The sequence below is a fragment of the Anguilla rostrata genome, chromosome 1 (genome assembly GCF_018555375.3).
Source record: "Anguilla rostrata isolate EN2019 chromosome 1, ASM1855537v3, whole genome shotgun sequence".
NCBI lineage: Eukaryota > Metazoa > Chordata > Actinopteri > Anguilliformes > Anguillidae > Anguilla > Anguilla rostrata.
In genome coordinates, this window is record NC_057933.1 from 37,549,094 (window position 1) to 37,569,277 (window position 20,184).

At 40.8% G+C, this 20,184-nt stretch overlaps 1 long non-coding RNA gene across 1 annotated transcript in view; it reads right to left on the reverse strand.

Moving 5' to 3' along the window:
• Window positions 1-9,522: 9,522 nt before the first annotated feature.
• The window catches only part of LOC135239505 (uncharacterized), a 678,135-nt gene continuing 667,473 nt past the window's right edge, over window positions 9,523-20,184 (reverse strand). The window contains exon 2 of the long non-coding RNA XR_010325394.1: window positions 9,523-9,675. This is a non-coding gene — a long non-coding RNA (uncharacterized LOC135239505). The remainder of the gene's footprint in view (window positions 9,676-20,184) is intronic.

A 20,184-nucleotide genomic window follows, 5' to 3' on the forward strand; every position in this document is an offset into this window, starting at 1 on the left:
CAACCGGCTATAACGCAATAGCAACCACCTAGCAACACCATAGCAACCACCTAGAACTCCATAGCAATCACCTAGCAACACCCTAGCAACCACCTGGAACACCATAGCAACCACCTAGCAACACCTAGCAACAATCTGGAACACCATAACAACTGCCTAGCAACACCCTAGCAACCGGCTATAACTCCATAGCAACCACCTAGAACTCCATAGCAACCACCTAGCAACACCCTAGCAACCGCCTATAACTCCATAGCAAATGCCTAGCAACACCCTAGCAACCGGCTATAACTCCATAGCAACCACCTAGAACTCCATAGCAACCACCTAGCAACACCCTAGCAACAACCTGGAACACCCTAACAACTGCCTAGCAACCGCCTAGAATTCCATAGCAACCACCTGGAACACCATAGCAAATGCCTAGCAACACCCTAGCAACCAGCTATAACTCCATAGCAACCAACTAGCAACACCATAGCAACCACTTAGAATACCCTAGCAACCCCCTAGCAACACCCTAGCAACCACCTATAACTCCATAACAACCACCTAGCAACATCCTAGCAACCACCTAGAATACCCTAGCAACACCCTAGCAACCGCCTATAACTCCATAGCAACCGCCTAGCAACACCCTAGCAACCACCTAGAACTCCATAGCAACCACCTAGCAACACCCTAGCAACCGCCTAGAATTCCATAGCAACCACCTGGAACACCATAGCAAATGCCTGGCAACACCCTAGCAACCGGCTATAACGCCATAGCAAACACCTAGCAACACCATAGCAACCATCTAGAACACCATAGCAACCACCTAGCAACACCCTAGCAACAATCTGGAACACCATAACAACTGCCTAGCAACACTCTAGCAACCACCTGGAACACCATAGCAACGACCTAGCTACACCCTAGCAACCACCTGGAACACCATAACAACTGCCTAGCAACACCCTAGCAACCGCATATAACTCCATAGCAACCACCTAGCAACATCCTAGCAACCACTTAGAATACCCTAGCAACCCCCTAGCAACACCCTAGCAACCACCTAGAACTCCATAGCAACCACCTAACAACACACTAGCAACCACCTGGAACACCATAGCAAATGCCTGGCAACACCCTAGCAACCACCTAGAACTCCATAGCAACCACCTAGCAACACCATAGCAACCACCTGGAACACCATAGCAACCACCTAGCAACACCCTAGCAACAACCTGGAACACCATAACAACTGCCTAGCAACACCCTAGCAACTGCCTATAACTCCATAGCAACCACCTAGCAACATCCTAGCAACCACCTAGAATACCCTAGCAACACCCTAGCAACCGCCTATAACTCCATAGCAAATGCCTAGCAACACCCTTGCAACTGGCTATAACTCCATAGCAACCACCTAGCAACACCATAGTAACTACCTAGAACTCCATAGCATCCACCTAGCAACACCCTTATGAACCACCTAGCAATGCCCTAGCAACCACCTGGAGCTCCATAGCAACCACCTAGCACCACCCTAGCAACCACCTGGAACACCGTATCAACCACCTAGCAACACCCTAGACACCACCTAAAACACCATAGTTACCACCAGAACATCATAGCAACTACCTACCACTGTTCACTCTGTTCAACAGAAAGTTGACTTTGCACTGGCGGCAACCACACTTCACAATTTCTGCAGGAATTGTCTAGTTATTATTATTATTATTATTCTTTTCCTGGAAATGGTCAAATAACTCAAGGTCCGTCCATAGGTGGCGCTATAGTAACCGATTCAAAAACGCAAATTTCAAAATGCTGGCATTTCCACCCCGTTTGATGAAAATTCATGAAACCAGTTGTACTTGTGTCATTTCTCATGAGGAAGAAATATGCCTCAAGAACCCATGAAGTCCGCCGTGATGGATTTTCCTGCAGATTGAAAATTTGGCAAAACCTATCAAAAGTTTCTTCTAAAAAAACGTAAGTCCGATTGGTCTGAAATTGCTCGTGTACGTGTATGGTGCATGTCTCCCTATAAGGTGTTAACAGCTAAGAGATCCATTCCAAGATGGCAGAGAAACTGGTATTTAAAAAAAAAATACAATTTGGCCACAAATTTCAAATGCTTATAACTTTTTACAACAATAATCTAGGGACTTGAAACGAACTGGGCATGAAGAGGGCACTACCCTGTTCTACCATGCCGGCGTAGTTGCAGATATCTCAAAAAACAAGGAAATTACATGCATTTGAATTTTGGAGGGAAGCTAATGCTAATGCTAATATAATGAAAATTTCAAGTGCTTATACTTTTTTAAAACAATAATCTAGGGACTTGAAACGGACTGGGCATAGAGAGGGCACTACCATACAAATTACAGGCATTTGAAAATTTGGCAGAAAGCTAATGCTAATATAACGCTTTAAAACTCATGTTCTCATCAATGCTTTACCTGATTCCATCACCATCGCAAATGTGTACTCTTGGGTATTCTCTCCATCAAGGGTGATAAGGAAAAGTCGTTTCGTTAAAAATAGTGTGATTTGTGGTGTGACAAAGTTAGCACTTTATTCTAATGCACATTCACGTTTCGAAGTAATGTTTCTCATGAACCGGAAGTTCGGAGACGATCCGTCTCATGCACAGGTATGTAGATTGTCCAAAATCCTGAAATCTATGCCGCTAGGACTCCTTTCTCCTTCGCCTTGTATTTACCCGGATTGGACATGTTCGTAGGGCCTCGCATTGCTGCTTGCAGCTATATTTTTTATTTACATCGCTAAATTGTGCATGTTCAAACAAATGCATGCAGATACATTGTCCAGTTACCTAGGCTATATTCATTACTTTTTTGGGGGAGGAGGGTGGATTTTGGCTGATGAAAATACTGAGTGGCTAGTGACTTTGGGAAATACTTTCTTAGTGACTGGCGAGGCAAAAGTTTCATGTCAAGCTGTGGAAATACAGTTACTGTTATTCTGTTGGTAGTAGCTTTTAGCTAGCAGAAGGAATTGAATTTTTAGTTAACTTCACCCAAACCATAAAAAACAGTCCCAGACCCATATTTCTCCTCCACCAGACTGTACAGTTATCACTATTTGGGCCAGTGCAGTTGGCACTATGCATTCTGCCAAACCCAGATTCGTCCACCAGACTGCCAGTGAAGTGTGATTCATCATTCCAGAGAATGCATTTCCAACGAAAGTTCAATGGCAGTGTGCTTTACATTGCTCCAGCCAACGTTTGGCATTGTGTACGGCTACTCACCCTTGGAAACCCATTTCCTGAAGCTCTTGATAAACTGTTCTTGTGCTGACGTTATTTCCAGAGCTAGTTTGGAACTATGTAGTGATGCAACCGAGGACAGATGATTTTTACGCGCTACACACTTCAACACTCTGTGGTTCTGTGTGCTTGTGTGGCCTACTGCTTTGTGGGTGAACTGTTGCTGCTTCGATGCGTTTCCACTTCACAATACCAGCACTTACAGTTGACTGGGGCAGCTCTAGCAGGGCGCAAGGTTGACAAACTGATTGTTAAAAAGGTGACATCCTATGACTTTCAAGTGCCACACTGAAATTGTGACTGACCTCATCAGTACAAGCCATTCTACTGCCAATGTTTGTCAATGTTTGATTTTATGCACCTGTTAGCAATGGGTGTTGCTGAAATAGCTGAAACCACAAATTGGATTAGGTGTCCACATACTTTTAGCCAAATAGTGTCCCTTGCCTTCTGTTTTTTTTTTCCTGTTAAGCACTTTGAGCTGCAGTCTGTATGAAAGGTGCTATACAAATAAAGTTATTATTAAGACTTAATGCAGGTTAATACTGAATGCTCAATACAATACAAAGATCACATATTTATAGCACATAAGACTCTATATATCCTATTTCATAAACTTCTTCACCACAAGCATGCTGAGGGTGATGCGGAACTACTAAAGATTTATGAAGCAAAAATGAGAGCCCGACTGATATATCGGACGGCTAATATATCGGGCCGATATTTGCATTTTTGGATCATATCTGTATTGGTAGTCAAGGACGACATGTGGCCGATATGTAGGACAGATAATTATTATTATTTGTTTAACACTGACACATGGGTGCTCCTAGCACTTCATCTATTTCTCACTGCCCACAACATCAACAAGGTTCATGTGACCTGGAACTATTTTCTCAGTGTTCATTTCTATTGGCTGACAATGTTAATAATGTTAAATAATCTTTAATAAAGTTATTTGTTAAACCACTTAGCGCAAAGCCCCTAGATGTCGGCACGCTGGCGTGCCGAGATTACTGAACTCAGACATTCAGTGCTACTGCAACCAAAGCATGAGTTAAAAACAGAAAGGCTTTGTTTTGGTTTCATTAGTTGATGATACACGGCAACTATGCCGAATACAGAGTTTCGCAGTGCCACCATTGTCGCTCTGGTATTCATTTAACACACACCCCCTCCCTGCAGTCTCATCTGCAACTACACCCCCCACCCAAGACATAATGGACAATATTGTCTATCTGGGCATCCATAAAAATATTCTTTCACCACTCAAAAATCGTATTCCGTCACAGCAACAAGATAAACCTGACAATAGCCCTAAGATATGCCAATACTGCAGTGAAAACGCTGCTCACTGAATAACGAAATAAGAGACAAAGTTTTAAAAATGATAACATGTCATTCTACAGTCAATACCTGGGACTAAATATTGAATAAATATACAACAATACCATTGGTTTTACGCGTAGAGATGTCCCTTTTGAGACTGAGTCGTCACATATTGTTTTGGACAATCCGTTTGTGAAATATACGCGTATTTGTGATGCCTGGTACCTTCCAAAATAGCTGAGGGTAATACCACACATGTTGTTTACCACGTTGTCGCCCTTTTTAGTACAGTCTGGCTTGATTGACAATTCATTTGTTTAGTAGGTGAGAGTATACGCTTTCTAATCATGTACAGTATAACATGTCTAATTTTGCTTTTGGAATAGCGTTTTATATCTCAGTGTAACTGAAAACTTTCTTATCATCACATTCACTTATGCATCCACTCTGTGGTAGCAGTAAAAGACGCTGCACGTAATGAAAAGTGGTCAACGATTTTTTGTCATTTCTTGGAAAATACTATTGTTATCGAAGACTTCTGGGCATAGCTAAGCCATATGTTTGCTGATAGACCTAGCTAACATCGTTTTCTGGTGTAAGACAGGAGCGGATAGAACTATATCATTGATTTCCTGTCTCTGTCTCTATCTACTGAAAACAAATAAGATTTCATCATTGCTATGTAACTATTACTGCTCACAATATTTCGGTTATATATGTTATTTTTTAAATTGAGTGTCTTTAAATAGGTTAGTGGTATTTTATAATGAGGATATTTCACACTGTAATGTAAGTGTTCGTTGGTAGTCTAGTAGTTTTTGTGATGCATGCAACAGTGATGACGAGAGTGTTTGAGCATTGCCAAAACGTGGTGGACGGGTGAAAATTGTTTTTATGTCGTCCCATCCCCATACAAGAAAACATACGAGAGTACAGAGTATAGAAATACATACAAGAGTTAATTATTACACATTTAGGTACTGCACAGCATTGTGTGACAATATTTTTGTATTAATTTTAAATCTGATATCAATGTTTAATCTTAAACCTTCATAAGGCTCATTTAAATGCTTTACAATGGACAAAAAGCATTATATTTCTTTTTGTAGAGATTTTGGATATGTTTCTGTACCCCTAGCTATTTTAGACCACTGTACTGACAGAAAGCTTGTAATTCCCACTTGAAAATTATGCAAAAGTGAGTTTGAGTAAAAACAGTTTATTTGTAGTGAAATACGTGAATATGTTGTGATATACAGCAATGCATAATTTAGACATTTTGGTTAGGATTGGAGACGTTGGGTACACTGCTTAATTTTTGCTTCATATATCTTTAGTAGTAGAAAATGGAGGGATTGTGTGATTTGTCTATGATTAAATTTGACAATGGCACAATGCAATAGTATATATAATTTAATTGAATTTTTACTGCACTCTCAGGAGCTTAATCAGATGTAGTCTTTCATCAGGTGCTCTCACTTTTAGACTCTTCTGAAAATATTGCAGTGGACAAGATTATACAATTTTTTGTGCTTTTCCTTATACTCTTGTTTTGCTAATATCTTTGTCCTTGTATAGCATAGCTGAATTATCATGCTAGAACCTCCCCCAGGAAGAAAACACTTTTCTGCCCATCAGTACACAATTCCTAGTGAGAAAATGGAGAAAGAGAATAAATTCAGTGGAAGAGGTTGTTTGCAGTGACACATCATAATTCCTTGTTTGCAGCACTGACGTACTGCAGGAAAAGCACTTAGTTGTGTTCTTGTTCTGACATGTTCTTGTTATAGCCTTCTATCACCGGCAAGGGTCACACAACTTTTTTCAAGATAGCAACTCAAATTTGAGCAGACAGCTGTCCCCATGGCAACTGATCATATGGCACCTGGCTGCAGAATTTTGTATTGCCAAGCTGTGTGTGCCCCTAAACCTACGTAATTCTGTTCATATAAACAGTAATAATGGTGAAATATTGGTGTTACACTACATTCTCAAGTGATCAGATAACCACCAATTCCTGTACTCTTACAAAGTGTATTCTTACAGTACATTCTGAATTTCTAAAATGGTAGCAACACACATTGAAGTCCCTTCATTTCCTGGACTGTAATCTGGGTGTTGGAATGTGATCTGTAGCGTAATTAGCCTTTTTTCTTCAGTATCATGTCATTGAATGCACTGCTATCAAAATTACCCTTAATAAAGAGCATAACTTCTCAGCAGAACAGGAGATGACATCGCCTTAGGGGGGCGGCATGCCTCTTCATCTTCTTTCATCTTTTTGCCCAAGAAAATTTCCAGTCAAGACAGCAAGTCAGTTCATGGCTCACTGGTAAGGTCGCAGATTTGGGAACTGAGCATCAGGATTAACTCCCACCTGAGACTCCCCCCAATTTCCATTTTCTCACGCTTATTTGCTCACTCACAATTCTCTATTACTTTTGAACTATTGCTTTTGCAACTGTATAATTCTTCTGGATCTATGGCGTTTATATAGTCCCAAAACCCGCGCACATAAGAAACAGGCGCGTGCACTTGATACGAGCGCACAGAATAGTATCCGTGAGCAGAACACCATCCTCGCGAGGGAGCATTTGTGCTCTGCAAGTGCACAGAACAGTATCCGTGAGTGAAAAAGCATCCTCGCGAGGTAGCATTTGTGCTCCGCGTGCACAAATGCGGTCCCACGAGCACAGGGCTGTGACGAGCACTCGCTTGACCCTCCCTACGCACTTGCAACTGCTCAACACTTGCTCGCTCGTCAAGTTGACTTTTGGCACTTTGGAGGCGGGTGTAACGGATTATTATAAATATTCCACTTGTCTTTGTGATTGCTTGTGTTTGTTTGTGTATGTTTCTCTTGGCCTATGATGCATGCTGCTGGTTGGGTTGGGCGTTCACTGACTAGGGGCGGAAGTGACGTTGCATTTGTCCCAGTTGGTGAGCCGCACCTACTTCTTCATTGCATGCCAAACCAGCTCAATGGGATTCACATCAGGAGACCTGACAGAGAGTGCAAATAGCCTAGTAAATTTAGAATACATTCAGGGTTCCTGCGGGGTCTTAAAAAGTCTTAAATTTAATAATCAGAATTTTAGGCCTTAAAAAGTCTTAACAAGGTCTTAAATATGATTCTGATAGGTCTTTAAAAATTATTGTATTAGGAAGTTACTTCTATGTTGCGATAACTTCTCTGTATCGCATTTAAATGTTTGGGGGAAATGGCTGGGCTGCAAAGTAAGCAGTATGGTAATAGCCTATCAGTTCCTCCCTAACAATTTGTATGGAAATAAATCAACATGGAACCAATAATCACTAACTTTGCAGTCCCCAGTGAGAACTTATCGGAGAACACCCGGCTAGCAACTGCGTCTAGCAGTCTATGCTAGCAACCAAGCTTGAGCTAGCGTCAGTCAGAGCTTGAGGTAAAGAGAAATTCTGCTAGCATGTCGAGATCATATGTCTTAAAATCTTTACTTTTTGTAACTTTATGGGGAACTATGGGGAAGTGTAAGTTTGTTAAACTTGTTAATTGTTAATACGTGGTTGGAGAAAATCATGTTTATGCAAGAAAACAGTTAAACTAGATAAACTAGGAACATTGGGGTTAAAGGCTTTAGAATCGCATGGTCAGTCAGAGAAACACAAGATCCAAGTGAAAAACCAACAACAAACGCCTGCCGTCTCTTCCGTGTTTGCCCCTGCTTCGTGTTTTTACACAAATATGTGGTCGTTATATAGGTTTTTACACAAATATGTGGTCGTTTAACAACCCAGTTTAGCTCAAAACCCTGCCCCGTAGTGTGACAAACTGCCGTGGCCTCTGATGTCGCGCTGTGATTGGCTGAGATGCTCTCCACTCTGCTCTCCCTCTCTCTCTCTACTGTTCGTCAAACTGTTAGCTAGAGGCTAACATTATGCTGGCCAGCCTTATTGTTGCTAAAGTCTTCTACGATGGGAAATCAATTAATATAATCTGACAGAATGTTTGTTAAAATAGTTAGCTACCTAACTAGCCTCTGTCCAAGGTAATTTCAGTGGTCAGAAGCTAGCTTCTCAGTGTGCCGAGCTAGCTTTTTCAGGCATCATGCTTATGCTAGCTCAGCCTGAAGTACCCGCGCCCTATGTTAATTCCTTCCTTGCTACATGTAAGAAATTCAAATGTGTTGCTTCTTTCATTCAACAGCACAGGCAGCATGGTTATTAGCACTATAGACATATATGTCTATGATTAGCATCATATGGGGGCTCCAACAACACACCTCCAGCGCAGCCATGTTAAATTAGGCATGAACAATCGAATCAAGTCGATGCACCAATCAAAAAACAGTACTCGCTAGAGCCTGCCCTCCCTACTTTGATGGGTGAAAGTGACCATTTTAATTTCAAGCCTTATTTCATGTCGCACACGTAGTGTCATTGAAATAAATAAGTGGCGGTTTTAATTTCAAGCCTTATTTCATGTTGCACGTAGCGTCATTGAAATAAATAATTAAATAAATAAATAAATAAATAAATAAATACATACGTACATTTCGTGCCACATTTAATTATTTATGCTCACATTTCATGATGTAATTTTGTCCAAAATATTCCTCCATATAAATAGGACAAAGAAAATAAATATGTAATAATAAACACACACACACACACACACAAACTTGAAAGATTTCTGTTCACATACACTACAAAAAGGGAAGCAATAGACAAACACTGGAAAATCATGTGTAATGAGACCTTTTCATTACACATGCACTCAATTTACATTCAAGCTGGTACATCAACAAAATTAGGCAGATAGCACAATAATACAGATGCTTCAAGAATACTAATCTGCAGTGTAAACTAGGCAGAGGAACCCAGTAGTAGATTGCTTAGGCACCTATATCTTTTTTTTTTTCCATTTGTCTCCCATTTTCTCCCCAATTTAGTCGTTATACCAATTCCCGATGTGTATCACGGTCCTGGTCGATGCGCTATCCTTCTGTTGGTCTGGGGAGGGTGTAGACTACCACATGCCTCCTTCAATACATGTGGAGTCACCAGCCGCTTCTTTTCACCTGACAGCGAGGAGTTTCACTGGGAGAGCGCACTGTGTGTGGAGGTTCACGCTATCTCCCCCAGATCCCCTCCCTGCTGAACAGGCGCCCCGACCAACCAGCAGGAGTCGCTGATGCAATGATCAGGACTCATACCCTCACCGGCTTCCCACCTGCGAACACTGCCATCTGTGTTTGTAGAAATGTCTGACCAAGCCGGAAGTACCGCTGCCTGGGATTGAACCGGCACCTATATCTATTGGCGAAAATTGCTGAGACAATTTAGAGACAATGAAGTGGCTAGTTAGGTAGCTAACTATTTTAACAAACATTCTGTCAGATTACATTCATTGATTTCCCATCGTAGAAGACTTTAGCGACAATAAGGCTGGCTAGCATAATGTTAGGCTCTAGCTAACAGTTTGACGAACAGTAGAGAGGGAGACCAGAGTGGAGAGCGTCTCAGCCAATCACATTGCGACATCGGAGGCCACGGCAGTTCGTCACACTACGGGGTGGGGTTTTGAGCTAAATTGGGTTGGGAATCGCCAATTTATCCTCAGTAGTAGCCTACACTGTGAATATAATTTATTCTACTGATTTTTCTCAAATCATTAGGATGTGGGTGTTGAAAGTGACCAATCAAAGGAGCGGAGACATCAGCCACTGTCCATTCTGTCTCCGCCTCCAAAGTGGCAAAAGTCAACTTGACGAACGGGCGAGTATTGAGCAGTTGCGAGTGCGTAAGGGAGGGTCGAGTGAGCGCTTGTCACAGCCTCGTGCTCGCAGGACCGCATTTGTGCACGCAGAGCACAAATGCTCCCTCGGATGCTTTTCCGCTTGCGGATACTGTTCTGTGCGCTTGCAGAGCACAAATGCTCCCTCGCGAGGATGGTGTTCTGCTCACGGATACTGTTCTGTGCGCTCGTATCAAGTGCATGCACCTGGTTTTTATGTGCGCAGGTTTTGTCACTATATAAACGCCATATGGATCCTTCTGCACGAAATCGTGCAAGTCTTTCACCAAAGGTATACACTGTAGTATTCAGTTAACCCACAACATTAGCTTTCAATGTGAACATTTTCTCGCCGGCTACAATATAGCCAGGCCACATGCAATATAACCGGAGCTGAGTGAGTCTGGGTCTAAGAACATTGCACCAAGAAATTTCATACCACAGACTGCTACTTCCTTGGTGGCTCGCTGCTAATGTTGTTGCCTTAGATTTGCAAGGGTGAAGGATTGAATCCTCATGCAAATATTTACTTTAATGTAAATTTGTTTTCTAGCTATTAATTGTCTATTGTTTTTAAACTGTTGCTTCTGCTGGTCTCAGACTAACTGAATCTTCAATGCATAAGTTTAGCAAAAGTCACGCACGCCACCCATATGCATTTCATCCTGGCACATTTATTGATTTTCTTAAACAGTTACAACAGCTGACCACTGTGACATTTCTATTCTAACTCCTTTACTTGGCTACTGTACAAAACGTTCTTATCAGCAAACGCCACATTCATGTTACCTTGCCCTGTTCTCTGTCTACCCACATACAATTTGTATGTCTGTACTGTCTGCAACACCCCATTAAAAACATGACTCATTCATAATTATTACTACTAGTAATCTACCTGAAAAAGTACATCTGATTTTTTATGCAACATGACATGTTCATTGAATAGCTGTATATATAACCACTTGCTAGTACACTCTGTTTTATATACCTTTCAATAATGATATTCATCATGCTCATGGTCAGTGTATTTCTTTTTTTTGCTAGTCTATGATCATGTCAAACTTCACCTAAATGCCCACTCTGCTTAACACATTTTGTTTTAACTACTCAATTTAATAATTTCTGGTCATTACTTTGGTACTACTTTTATTTTCTCATATGCAAAGAATGCTGGGAAATATGTCTGTGCATGCTCTTGTCCAATGTCAACTGTTCTATCTGTAACCCTGGTTACCCTTTAATACTGTTACACTTACCAATAAAAGACTATGGACCAGTCTCAAAAGAACTAGGACGCAAGGAGCCCGAGTTTGAATAGCAGTAATGAGGATTTGACACCAGAATGAGTTTGCATGAACAAGTGTATTAATACACAATTATGACAACAGTTCAGACATTTAGACATTCAGTTTACCCAAAATAAACAAACTAAAATAATGAAGTGCGCACAAAAGAAACCCTCTTTTCCTTTGTGAACCCGGAGTTTGGTTTTAAATGCAGTCTTTAGATCGATCGTTGGGGCCCCATTAATTTTGTGTCAGTGTTAAGGTCTATCCTACCACACCAGGAAGCGAGGAAGGGAATCGCTCTTCAAAAGTCACAGTCGATTTGGCTCGCCATCCAGTTAACTGGAATCTCGGTTCTACAGTGGATGCTCCTGTGGAAATCTTTATCCTTCAGTGGACTTCTGTGGACGCTCTCCTGGCATCGGACTTGACACCAAACCTGTCGTTTACCAAAACCTGACCTATAGACAGGTTACATCCACAGTTACATTCACTCACTTGTCCATATAGGTTATATCTGACTTCTAATCTAGTGTGAAATATCACTAAGCATTAATACAACCTATAGTTCAAATGACATTTTCAATCTGATTCGCTGGTACAACAAAAATATAGTTCCAAATCAAATTCAGTGTGACATTACTTACTTCAAATACTTCTCCAAAATAACCTTGATTTAAGGCTTTAAGTAGTTTATTACACATATCAACCCTTATCACATAACTTTTTATACACTGTGAACCTTTTGGCACAGCGCCAAAAGCATTTCAGTCTCAATTAATAAGCACTTATTAGGATATAGCTAGCAGTGTATTAAAGCATAAGGAATTAAATTTACCAATGACAAAAAGAAAAAAGAACTGGATACTTTTTACTCTGAATAAAAAGTGCATTGTACCTGGCGTAACGTGTCACATGCTAAATGAACACCAGTTTGCCTGTGTATTCAAATTAACTTTGAATTCAACAAGTACACTATGTGCAGAAACAATCTGGGCACGTATAATTTCCTTTCTTTTAAATGATACGACATGGGGCTAGCTTACGATGCAAGCTTCAACAAGCTCAACACAAAAAAATGCAACATGCAGACACTCAGCGGTTATCAGGGAATTGATAACATCTAGCAAAGCGAAAGTGCTAAATGGTACACGTTCATCACACTGTAAAAATTCACACAAAGATACATGTGATTTACTATACAAACCATGGTGGAATTTTAAGACTACACATAACACTACACACATACTATCAGTGTTTGCTGCAGTGTTTGACACAGAGCATTGAAATAATCTTCAAATATTGATCCCACATATCCCAAATATCTCAAACAAATATGACAAAACAAATATTTTTGAAAGTGCTGTCGCAGACTTTACCTTCAATGGTAAGTAAAGGCAAAGGCAAGTAACTCAATCAGGTTGCAGAGTAATTCAGCAATACAACTTTTATTTGGCCAAATAGAAGAAACTGTTCAAGCCCTTTTCGGGGAGAATGTATCTATTGTCTAACGCTGTGTTCAACATCAATGGTATCAATCTAAAAGACCTAATGAACTACAATGGCTGCACAGTTCTTATTCTATCTACGGTAGGTTCTCTAGGTTCGGTAAGGAGATTGGCTTTAGTAAGACTCTGAAACACTGAAAGCAGTTAAGATCTACACCCCACAATAATGCACATGACAACAGACTTGATGAAGATGAATGAAAATGTATAAAATGTACTTAACTCCTTGTTCAATTTAACTCAGGAATCATTGTCAGTTTACAATTCTGTTAACCAATACTTTTTTTGTTACCTTCAGTAAAAAACTAATAATTAAAAAAAATAAAATCACAATTAAACTTGCACTTTTCAATTAGAATTCAACTGTACACATTCAACTGTCACCATTGCTACCCTTAAAAGTAGAATGTTTCACCCTTTTGGTTACCAGTTTGTCGTTTGTAGGGGAAAAAAGTCACTTTGTTTAAATTCTACAATTCAGTCCTCAATTCCATTAGTCTGCATTTGAGTTTAGTCTTTGAGTTCTTTAAGGTACCGTTGGATCTAACAACAAAAATTGAATAAAACCTGAGATCTCAGAAAAAAATGCAACTAAAATTAAGCCCTCCTTTCCAGTTTCCTACTGCTTCCCTTGGAACAGTACAGCAAAGTCCGGTGGCTGTGTCCACGGCGATGAAGACAGCGAAGATGACGATGGTTGCAGCCTGGATAAGGAATTATGCAGATGTTAACTTTTGGATTAAAGTTTGGAATGCAGTTTCACATTCAGGGATCCACTCCTCACCGAAAGGCTAATTGGTGTTCGCGGGGCAGTCTGCATAGTTTCTTTTGTACACCTTTCTTTGATGGACAATAACCAGCTGTCAGGCAGTTAAGAGGTTTGGCTATCCAGGAGAACCCTTCGACAAAACACTGATAATATCCTGCTAATTCCAGAAAACATTTCAGCTCCTTCCTGTTTGAAGGGCGAGGCCAGGCTTTTAAGGCAGAAGTTTTATCAGGGTCAGCGTGGACTCCTTGAGCATCCACCACATGACCAAGGTACTTAACCGAGGTCTTGAAGAAATGACATTTTTCAGGAGACAACTTTAAACCGTAATTTCTGAGGCGGTTCAGCACCTGCATGAGTCTGATCTCATGTTCTTCCAGTGTCTCCGAAAAAACAATTAAGTTGTCCAGGAATACGAGCACTTCGTTCAGGTGCAGGTCACAGACACATTTTTCCATTAGGCGTTGGAAAGTGCTTGGTGAATTTGTGACACCCTGCGGCATCCGATTGAATTCAAAGAAGCCCAGACGACATGCAAATGCAGTTTTAGGCTTGTCTTCTTCAGCCATCTCAACCTGGTAATATCCAGATTTGAGGTCCATTACAGAAAACCATTTGGCACCATTTAAGGCTGTGAATGTCTCCTCAATGTTTGGGAGGGAATATGCATCTTTAATGGTGCGTGCGTTTAAGTTTCTGTAGTTGACGCATCGCCTAATCCTTCCATTCTTCTTTTGCACTAATACTATTGGTGAAGAAAAAGGGCGCTCTGATTCTCGAATAACTTCTGTATCAAGCAGTTCTTTGAGATGTTGTTTGACAGCCTCCCTGTCACAAGGATGAATAGGCCTTGGCTTCTCCTTAAAAGGTGTCTCATCCTGCAGTCTGATGTGGTGTTTCACAGAAGTGGTATAACCGTATGAAAGGTCATCGACAGCAAAGACTTCTGGAATGGACTTAAGCTTATCAATGATGCGCTTTCTCCATTGTTCTGAGACTGGTGAGTCATCAAGGTCAAACTTGAGCTTGTCACTATCTGATTTAGTGTGACAAGAAGCACGTTGTTCAGAATCAAGTGGTGTGATATCATGGGTTTTTGTTTGGCAGGAATGGTGATGGAGTTTCTTTCGTGTAATCTAACAGGGCATGTCCAACTGTTAGCCCTGTGGGTCTGGGCAATATGCAGGAAAAGCAGTGAATAATTGTCACTGAAGTCAAGCCGGCGTGTAAACTCAAGACCACCTTGTTCAATGCCATGCTGATAAAGTCTGTCTAGGACATTAGTCCCAATCAACAGGGGGATTCTGCTATTAAAGTGACATTCTGGGACTACAAGTGCTAATGCAACTAGCTCTTCTTCCTTGCCAGTGATAATGTGGGGGAAAGAAATGCAAGTTTCTATGTAGCCAAGATAGGGAACATGCTGTCCCCCAGCACCCTCAATTTCAAGAAGGGCATGAATCGGCTGAATGGAAAGGGAAGATAGATAGTCTTTATGAAAGGATTCAGAAATGGTTGTGACCTGTGAACCGGTGTCCAGAATGGATTCACATGGCACACCTTCAAGGAAGACTGAAGCTGCACAATGGGGACCTATAGGTCCTGAAGGTAAGGGCTGATTTGTGCTTCTGCTGGTTTTCATCCTCTGTGTTGTGATTCTTTTTTGTGCTTTGGCACTATGGACTGTTTTTTAGGACTGAGGTGAACCAGCTCCCGGGTGTCCCACAGCAGGAGCTGCTACAAGTTTAAAGTCAGCTGTGAGGCAGCCTGCTGAATTCGAAAGTTCTCCTGCCTCTCTTTGAGTTCTGCATTTTTCTTGTGGACAAGTGGACAGTTTCTCTAATTCTTCGGGAACGATTGTTTGTCTTTACTGTGGTTTCTTCAAAATTAGAGTGCCTAACTAGAAAGCCTATTCCTTTGTTAATACAATTTGCCTTACCGGGGACAACTTCATGTGGATCCCCATCCCACAAAAACAATTGCTCTTCGTTTAGCATTACTAGGGCTGCAACCTGGGTGTCAGACACAAAAATATCGCCAATTACTATTTTCTAATATTTTTTGTGTCAGTAAAAATTCACTATCAAAAAATTTATTCGGACCCTCCTCACAGGAGATTGTAGGGTTGTCACCATACTAGAATTTCTAACTTCAATACCAATACCCAGGAAAATATCGATATTCGATACCATTTTCGATACCACGGGAAAAAAATGACATTAAGAGGCATAAAAAATATTTTTAATAAACATAATATGGGAACAATATTTTAAAGTTGTCTGAGTTTGAGCAAAATAAACCTTGCTGTAAAAGACAACAATATTTTTAAAATTATCTAAAGTAGTGCAAAAACCAACCTTATTGTACCATCAATGACAACAATATTTAAAAATTTTTCTAAGGCAGTGCAAAAAAACAACCTTACTGTAACATCAATGACAACAATATTTTTAAGTTCTCTGAGGTAGTGCAAAAAAACAAACAACCACCTTACTGTAACATCAATGACAACACTATTTTTAAGTTGTCTGAGGTAGTGCAAGACCACTTTAAATATTTAGGCAAGCCAACAAGTCACAGATAAATAAATAAAAACAGTAAAATTTACTAGAATAAAATAAAAGCTTTCATTTCTTGGCTATGCCTAGGTAGCAAGCAACTAGTTAACAACATCTTTGTAAGACAGTATTCTTATAGCAGCTACACCTATTCAAAAAGCCTGAGACTACAAAGTGCACAAAAAATATTAAAACACACAAAAGGCAATAAAGGGCAAACTATGTGTGCCAGCTGTTAATTCAGACTGACAATGGACAGATATCTGGCAGACTAACGGCAGGCAGATGGGGCTTGAATCCTAGCTTTATGGGGATAAATTATACCCCCTCAAGAAGGAAGGGAATGAGCAGGAGGAGAGGAAATCACTTTTTCCCAGTATGGTGAAACAACATTTTATCTGAAAGGTAAAAAAAAAAAAAAAATTGCCTCATTTCCACTGTGTATCCCCTGCATTACATACATTACAATAAGAAACTTAGCATTAGATGAAGTTTTCTCAGTGTCTTTAAGTCCATCCACAGGATTTTGTCTTCCCTCTATTGGCTACAAAAGGCAACAATACACATGCTAATCAAAGGTGAATGACTGTTTCTGTGGCCTGAACTTGCTTTGCAATTTGCTAATTTTTTTCGACAAACACAAGCACGTCAATGTGCTCCTCTGTAAGTCTTGCCCTTCTCGGGCTGCAAATGAGCCCTGATGTACTAAACACACGCTCCGAAGCACAGCTTGAAGCAGCTATGCACAGGTATTTCTTGGCACATTGGGCAAGGTGAGGTAGGGTGTTCTCATTTGTTTTCCACCATGTTAGTGGGTCCTGTTCAGCACTCAGCTCAGGCATATTTTCATACAATGTGAACTCATTCCTGATCCTGAATTCGGCATCCTCATCTGTGTAGATCATCTCCATGTTGTTTCTTTTTTTTTCCCCCTGAATGTTTGTTAATAGTCCCTTCAGATCTTTTCTTGTTTTCTTTGCAGGTTGGTTTGCACCCGAAGATGTTTGCTGACTTGGGCCTCTCAACTTTACATTATCCATAAGATGTTGTTTAACTTTCTCTTTTAATGTAGTATAACTGTCCTTGAATCGTGGGTCAACAAAGGTGGCTGTGTTCAATACCAGCTGCAGATGCCTGTCCTCATACCTGTGTTTGAGATCTTCTCACCTTCTTTAGGCTGCTGTCAGTCCTCAACTGTCAAAGTTGAATATATCTTCCAGGTTAGAGGTAGGACAGAGGAGAGAGTGGTATGCTTTTCTCCACTAAGAGCATCAGTGAAATAGCTTATTGGGCTCAGTACCTCTTTTACAGTCTCAATAAGTGTTATATCTTAATCTTTTGGCATGGGGTGCCACTTCTTCCTATCATCTGCTAAAACTGCACAGACCGCTTGTTGCTGTTCTAGAAACCTCTCCACCATTTCAAAAGTTGAGTCCCAGCGTGTCAGCTCGTCATGGATCAGTCTGTGTTCTGGCTACTGTAATTCGTTTTACATTACATTACATTACAGGCATTTAGCAGACGCTCTTACCCAGAGCGACTTACACAACTTTTACATAGCATTTATACATTGCATCCATTTATACAGTTGGATATATACTGAAGCAATTCCGGTTAAGTACCTTGCTCAAGGGTACAACGGCGGTTACAAGCCCAGTTCCTTACCCACTGTGCTACACTCCGCCCTTTTTGTTTCTTCTTTAGCTGTCAGACCACCTTTGTTGACCTGCTGAAAGCTGCCACTGTCTTTCTCAAACTAGATAATGCTCCAGAGACACGGTCTATATCCAGGCCCTTGTTAATGGCTAAATGCAGGTCGTGGCCAAAGCAGGGGACCCATGTGAAATCCTCCTGAAATGCTTTCTTATTATTTGAAGCACTGTCCGTAGTGATACCTGCCATATTTGAAATGTCCAGGTTCCATGTTTCCTGTAAAATCTCCTCCAAAGCCTCCCTCAAGCTGTCCCCTGTATGCTCTGAGTGCAGCCCAACACAGGCCAAACACCAGCTCTACATGTCCCAGGACTCAGTTATAAATTGCAGGGTTACTGCCATGAATGTGGATGTGGCTCTGCTGGTCCAAAGGTCAGTGGTGCATGAGAAGTAGGGTTTCCCCCCAAGCTGCTCCAAGATTGTTTGTTTTGTTGTATTGTATAGAGCAGGGATTTCAGTGTACGTGAAATAATTCCATGAAGGAAGGCCATACCTGGGATTCAGTTGTTGAATAAGTTGATGGAACCCAGGTTTCTCCACGGTGTAAACAGGGACCTGATCTATGCATAAATACTCTGCTACGGCCCTGTTTATTTTTTTTGCTTCTTGTGACTTTGCATCATATTTTCCTTGCTGTTCAAGTAGAGTTGGTAGGGTAGACTGCGAGTGTTTCGGTCTCGTCGCAGGTCGACTTTCCTCAGCTTCAATCTGGGACTATAAGAGAAACAACACTCAAACGGAAATAATTTTTTATCTTGTTACATTAACACTGTCGTTTACTCGCTCTATGTAACTAACGTTAGTAGCTAGCTCTATGTAGCTAACATTAGCAGCTAGCTCTATGTAGCTAACGTTTGGACTAGCTTAGTTTAACAAACGGCTAATGTGGCTGACGGCTAACGGCTAATAATAAACACGCTGACGTTTGATAAATGTTTAATGCTTCAGTGAATACGTTTACATGCACACTAATTTTCCACTATTATTCCGAAAATGACAATATTCCGAATCTGATACGGGTCATGTAAACAGCATATTCCGTTTGGGTATTCGGAATTAGGCCTTATTCCAAATGTAGCATTTTCCGATTAAGACGTGGGATATGCCAATATTATTCGGGTTTCAGGAGCATTCTTTGGACATGTATACAGCACATTCGGAATATGCGTCTCAGTTGGGGTTTTACCGCATTTTGTAACACATGGCTTGCCTGTTTACGGTCAGCTCTGTGCGTTGTAAACAAGCCAACTAGCCAACAGTTTGCAAGTCTGGGGTAGAGATGCATGCACAAAAGAAAAGCCCACATTTCTGGTCGGAAAGAGAAACTCAGCTACTTTTAAACATTATGAAAGGCTGGGATATCAACAGGTTTTTGGATATGCACAAATATCGCAACGCCGACCTTTTCAAGAAGGTAGTTGAACAAATGAAAGAGGGAGGCTGTGTTCGCATGGTCGAACAAGTCTGCCACCGGTGGAAAACTTTGAAAAAATCCTATTTTGACGTTATAAACGACATGTTAGGGCATCGATCATTACGTTAATCGGAGTATGCACGGCTGCATGTAAATGGGAATATTAGTGGAATATTCATTTTCATTAGCCATGTACACAGCTTAGTAGGAATATTGTCTTTTTCGGAACAAGGGCAAAAACCGGAATATTTTGTGCATGTAAACGTAGTCAGTGATGTTACATTACATTACATTACAGGCATTTAGCAGACGCTCTTATCCAGAGCGACGTACAACAAGTGCATTAGTTCAAGGTGCAGAGGTGCAAAAGAAACACACTAGAGTCAAGTAAAAATCGTAGTGCCAGAAGTGACCACATCGATCAGGACTCCAACCCTGTAGAGTAACCTGTTCAGCAAACAACAATCCTACCAAGTACAAACTAGCACTGGAAACACATTTGCCTAATCAGACAAAAAACAATCCTGTCAAATAAACTAACGTAA